Here is a 6,272-nt window from a genome sequence, read left to right on the forward strand (position 1 = left end):
ATCTTTATCTGAAAGATTATGAATGTGTTCAGTGCTACAGTATTCAGTATTTGAGTCAAAGCTGTAGAACTTAAATAACAAAGCACGTGGAGAAACCTCTGATCTTTACATCAAAGTCTCCTAAACAGAAAAGGCCCTCTTTGCAGCAATGAATGTCAGTGAAGATCACATAGCCTTCACCTTTACGCATACAAATAAGACTATGGACATGCTGGAGAAAACAGTGTTATTTACATCTGAAAGAAAATGTAAAAAGTTTTAAGAAAATGTATTCTAAATAGATCTGGTATCTAATGACCCCAGAGGGAGTATTTTCTCATCTCAGAAATTATAGTTCTGTAAGAAACGTCTGCCTGCATGGATCCAATCCAGAACGCATGGGATGCAAACTCAGTGTTTCTTAGGTTCAAGTGCGTTGAGCTCACATCCACACTCTACTGCCGTTTTGCTCTTTGTACTAACTCAAGAATCTTGGATAAGATTGTAACATTATAGGAATGCTGAAAAATAAGGAAGATACACGCAACTAACCACCATCTCAAAAGAATAGCTGTAACAAGTATTCGTCACTGCTTGAGTATTGCCTTCAAGCTTCCCTCTGAAGATTAATAAGTATGACTTAGTAATATAAGCCCACAAAGAGAAATAATCAAACAAGAAAGGAACATTTAAGGTTTTGAAGGCTACAAAACAGAAGTCAAGTGAATTATTTGTGCCTATGATAGGTAAGAGGTTCCCAAGCAGCATGTTTTAAAAAAACTGGGATGAATGACTGAGAAACTGCCTGAGACATTTCAGAACAAATTTGTGAATAAACACTAAGTGACTAGGAGCCAATGGCACTCACCAAGAGTCCTAAGACACCCAGAAATAAAAGTGCTTTACCACCAACCACAGAGCATGAAGTAGAAGAGTAGTCATACCTCAAAAGTCCACGTTTCTGAAGGAATTAGCAACTAAGCATAGAGCATGATTCAGAAGTAACATGAGTAATTTTGTTTTCAGGAAGTATTCAGACAGGTCCTTCAGTTGTGCTATAGCTACCATGAAATAGAAGGGACTTCTAATACTCTCCTAAGCCGTTAATACAGAACGAATAGAAACAAATGGCTAGTTTTCATAAGTGAAAACATCTCAAAGATCCATGCTTCAGCATTAATTGGTTTGAAAAAAAGCAAAACAGTCAAAGCTAGCACTCACTGCAGAGACTGCAAAAGGTCTAGATTCTGATGAGATCCCAGTGGACAACACAGCACAGGGAACTTCATGCCTTTTACTGCATGACTAATGAGTACGAGAAGGTAAACACAAACCGTAATTCTAAGACAGCTTCTACTCCCTTTAGATGGTTCTGGGGGTGTAGACAGCTCACTGAAAACATCAGCCTAAGCTAGCAAATGTAAACGAGCTTACAATTTAAGGAGAACAGAAGACAATATTTAGAAATCTATGCTGAATACCATGAATTAGTTATCAGAAGCAAAGCAAGAGTTAGAAAACCAGTACAGGGCAACATAGTTCACTCATGAAACCATTTCACATGAAGACTGAACAGGCTAAAACTTGAACCTCAAGCATGACCAGGTAAAATAACTGAAAAGGCTGTAGGAGAGCAATAGTCCTTGCAAAGAGAGCTTGAAAGGTGGCAGATAGGTTCCATATGAAGAGAACGTATTTCATATACACTTCAAATTTAGTGTTAGCTTTCATTACAAAAGTTCAGAGAACATAACACTTAGGTAAGCTCCAATAAAAATTAGACACTGATTGAGAAGGCCACCGTCCCTGGCCAGCTATGACCGTAATAGATGAACACTTAATACTGACTCTGTTCAGCAGGTATTTAAACAAAGATAATGATAAGGAATAGGCTTCTGGGAAACATGGGGTTTTACTCTGACCAAAAACATTTAAGAGTATTTGTCCCTAGAATCCACACCAATTCACTGTCTTGCAGTGTATGCAGTGGGGTGCACCTGACGTTATTTCTATATTCTATAGAAATTTTGGCTAGCAATAGAATGCACATAGATTACTAGCTCAATCTTCATGTCAAAGTCTGACTTTTTGACCTATAACTGAGAAGTAACTTTTGAGTATTTACTTAGACATAAGCAACTGGAAAGGGCATACAAGCTTTTCCCATATCAGTACTCTGAATCTTGACACTAATTGTTCTTGATATGGAATACCACACTCACGAACCTGTCTAAATTGGCAGGCAATGGTACTCTTGAAAAGAGTGAGCAATATTGCATCTTTAACAAGTTTATTCAGCCAATCTATTGACTGGTTGGGAAACATAAATAGCACATACAGCTAATGAAATAATTCAAAAGACATCCAGTTCTTCCTAGAGCGAAGTGCTTGTGTTCTAAAAACTTATTAAAAATACGAAAACCAGTCAGAATAAAACAAGATGAAGATTAAGTCATTACAGCAATGTGTTGAGCAATGCCTTTCACCTTGTGATCCAGAGGACCATTTTCAATGTATTTGTAACTCAAAGTTTGCACATGGCAACAGAATACTTCTGCATGGCAATAAAAGTATTCATGTCAGTGTCCATGAAACAGACTTCCAACAGGAAGTGCTCAGATAAGAACTTTCCAGAACCCACACATACACAAGACTGCTAGTAGCATTTTCATGTTTTATTTCAGTTAACACACAGCCATAGAAATAGATTACAGAAGGTTTTATCATGAAACCTCAGTTCAACTAAATGGCTAGATGAATATTTAAAACACAATTGTTGAAGTTGTGTAGTTTTAGCCATTACTTGTCTCAATCTCATTTTCAAGATAAGATATTGCAGAGCACAGTGGAAGTTATCCAAGATGAAGTCAGTAATCAGCCACGCATCACATCATGAGCAGACGTTTAATACCAAGCTCCAATTCCTTGCACATGCTGGTTTTCTTCCCTGTAAAAGAAGTTTTAACTTTGAATCAGCATCTCCGACATAAAAGTGAGGTTACTGGTCAAAGACCAAACTATATGATCACGATACATGAGAGTAACTCTTAAGTCATCAGAACCATTCCTCAATATGAATTAGTTAATTTGTACAGGACAGAATTTCCCTTTCCCATACCTTTTAGCGAAGGGCTGTGTTCCAGAGAGCCACCCAGATTTGAATCAATTGAATCACTAACTACTGTGCACTATCACTAACTATCTAAAATTAAGCATTCCTCATACTTTCACCAATTTAGATTTGCTAAATCTATACAGTCAGTTTTAAAAGTTCTCCAAAAATTTCCACGCAGGTTTCCAGAAGTTCAAAACTAACTTAAAATACAACCCTAGTTCAATTCAGAAACATACTCTAGTTTTCAGGTAAGGACCAATTTAAATTTCTTCAGCTATAGCAGACATCTACTGAAGTCTGATAATTATTTTTGTACTGCATACCTGGAGACTGATCAATTTACAAGGAACTCTTTCCTCTAGACGTTTATGCCATATCACAAACACTTCAAACACCCATGAGGTGTATTCTAGGCAGCTGATAAGCACCAATACACTTCAGCTCTGAAAAAATTAAATTAATATAAAAAAATGAAGAGTTAGATTACAAGATAAGCCAATAACAATTCAAAATCTACATGTAAACTACTCTGAATGCAGTAGAGTTGATTCAGAAACTTCCTGAAGTTCAACAGTTTTATGAATGTGTTCCTCTCGACAGGATCCAAAGTAGAGTTTCAACCTCACCTCTGGGTTTAAGAGAGAACTTTTATACCCCTCTGTACTGGCCACTTAAGACACTGTCAGACTTAAGAGGGCAAAGCAAAAAAGGGGAGCAGAACTATAACATCAATTTTATCTTAAATAAAATGATCTGTATTCAGCCTTTATTGGAAATGGAAGGAATATTATGATTTACCAAAAATTTGTAAGTTATCATTATCAAAAAAGCAAGATCCAAAATAGTCCAGAATTTTCATTCCACTGGAGTCCACATACCTTCTAGCAGAAGATGTTTGTCCTTCCTAGGAAGTTCTGAGCATTGCTTCCAATTTAGGTGTGATCATCCACCTGTCCAACATTTTAAATATTACATTGCTGTGACTCCTAAATAGCATAAAAAAGACAAAAGCATTGTAAGACATGCTGAATTCCAGATCTTTCTAACCATATTGTTGAAAGTTTCAGAAATCACGTACGCAAAATTCGTTATCAAGCCAAGATCTAGAGCAAAAGCTAGCAAATGCTTCAATTTCTTGAAAAGATGCTGTTCCAATCAGCAATTTTAAACTTGATAGAAAGCATTGTTTTTAGATGTGCTGGTAACCAAATGAAAAGTCTATTAATAAGCCTAAGCTGGTTGTGGTGTTGATATTACTCTGAAGGAAACTGTAAATTTCTAGATTTAACAGACTGATCTTCACAGTCTAATTCCTTGCTACCTTCTGCCTACTTACGTATACACTGTAACAAAGTACAAAAGGAGCCCAACCAAGAGGAAACATCAAAAGCCACCACTAAGGACATCCCAGGAGACTGGGAGGAAAGCCTACACAGATCAGCGAAAAACTCTGGAGTCGAGTCTGTTTGAACTTAAGGTTCACACGGGCTATCAGAATAGGTTATTAGAAGACAACTTGCAAATGATACTGTAGCTTTATTGACCAGTCTATAGCAAATATAACCGTATAGCATACTTATAATGCATAAAAGAACCATAAAAAAAGGGCAGAAGTACAGCAACAATTCTTTATTGTGCTCGAGGAACACGTTCAGACTCCATCAGCCTCCAGCTTACTGTCAGCGTTGACTGTAGCAGCAGTGCAAGGAGGGAGACGACAGATCTCTAAGCGACAGGCTCCAAAGCCTGCCCCGCCGGCGGCCGGCGTGCCGAACCCGCTTGTCGCCCTTACCGGCGGCGCCTGCCCGCGCAGGCCTCGCTCCTGCCGCCGCCCGGCCCACGGCGGGGGCGGCCCGGCCCGGCGGGCACCCAGGGCCGCTGCCTGCCTGCCGCCACGGTGCGCACCGCGGCCTGCGGACGGACGGCCGGGCGGGCCCGCTTGTGCCTCACGACAGGATGCAGGGCGGAGGGACGGCTCCGCACTGGGTTTTTGTGAGGGAAAAAAGTGCTCTCTCCCCCTGTGTTGACTGCTCGGAGTACCGCCAAGCTCCGAGAGGGCAAGATGTGAAGGGAAGGTCAGAGCAGATCCCACCCTCAGCCCAGCCCGCCCCGCTCCGGCCGTTGCGGCGGCCGTTGCCGCCTTACCGCAGCGCCAGCGCAGAGAGGGCGGGTGGCGCCTCGCCGGCCCTTAAGTAGCGGCGCGCCGCTCCCGCCAGGCCCCGCGCGCCCGCCGCCGTTGGGGGGACGGGGGGGGAGCCGGCGGGTGAAGCGCCGCCGCCCATTGGTAAGGTTGGGGCACGTGACCGGAGTCCTACCCGCCCCCCCCCCCCCACACGCACCCCAGAGGTGGCGGTTGGGTGGTCGTTGAGCTGCCGCAGGTTCCTCGCGGTGGCGGCGCGTCCCCTCCCCTCCCCTCCCCCGGTGCCCCGACCCGCGGCGGCGCTGCGGAGAGGCCGGGAGCTCCGCTGCCCCGGGCGGGAAGGGCGCTTGGGCTGCCGGAGGAGAAGGAGAAGGAGGCCGCCGCCGATGGCCCTCGAGTGGGGCTCTGGGAGCGCGCGGGCCGCTGCCCGCGGCCGTTAGTCGGGGACGTGCCCACGGTTTGGGTCCCGGTGGGGCCGCGGTGTCACGGGGACGTTACTGCGTAGCTGCTGGCCGGGCAGAACCTCAGGGGCGGTGGAGGTCTTGAGTATAAAGAAACAAGGGCCCCTGCAGCGAGAAGTAGCAGCTGCATAGCGGTTTTAAGGAACCAAACGGTGGTGATCCCTGTCTAAATTCCATCTAAGTCCTGCTTTAGGAGGCTTAGGGTATGTCTGCAAGGATAGCGTGATAAGCCTCAAGCCTGTGCTAATACCCCAGCTGGCCTTAAGGCACGTGCAGTTGAGTCTAGAGCGTGCCTGAGCCACAGTTGAGAGTGGCATGGTGGGAAGAGCAGGACGAGCCTTTCTTCCAGTGCCTGAGCACACAACTCATGCCACCTGGATGTGAAGCACAGCTACTGTTCCACCTCAGCTGAGACGTGGTGCCTGACTGGGGATACTGCTAAGAGGTTTTAGGGTGAGTACAAGTAGATTAACATAAACTGGGAATTAGTAGTTTGTAGCACACATATTTTGAATGTCGCGCTGCAGAGCTAGTAGGCAGGAACCACAGCATCTTGCTTCGCATGGGGTTTTGAATT

The 6,272-nt window shown here is 43.9% G+C and overlaps 1 long non-coding RNA gene and 1 other non-coding gene across 5 annotated transcripts; both read right to left on the reverse strand.

The window, feature by feature from the left end:
- Positions 1-2,639: 2,639 nt before the first annotated feature.
- LOC104148689 (uncharacterized) lies at positions 2,640-5,352 on the reverse strand. Of its 4 annotated transcripts, none has more exons than XR_011141063.1 (4): positions 5,240-5,352; positions 3,973-4,080; positions 3,418-3,537; positions 2,640-2,926 (listed from the first exon to the last, which is right to left on the reverse strand). It is a non-coding gene; the product is annotated as an uncharacterized lncRNA (long non-coding RNA). The 4 variants fall into 4 exon arrangements; XR_011141066.1 differs by lacking the exon at positions 5,240-5,352 and adding an exon at positions 4,772-4,933; XR_011141065.1 differs by lacking the exon at positions 5,240-5,352 and adding an exon at positions 4,712-4,893.
- Positions 3,677-3,794, reverse strand: LOC138067292 (small nucleolar RNA SNORA26). The gene has a single exon (XR_011141173.1). It is a non-coding gene; the product is annotated as a small nucleolar RNA SNORA26 (small nucleolar RNA).
- Positions 5,353-6,272: the final 920 nt, after the last annotated feature.

The sequence above is a fragment of the Struthio camelus genome, chromosome 4 (assembly GCF_040807025.1).
Source record: "Struthio camelus isolate bStrCam1 chromosome 4, bStrCam1.hap1, whole genome shotgun sequence".
Classification (NCBI taxonomy): Eukaryota; Metazoa; Chordata; class Aves; order Struthioniformes; family Struthionidae; genus Struthio; species Struthio camelus.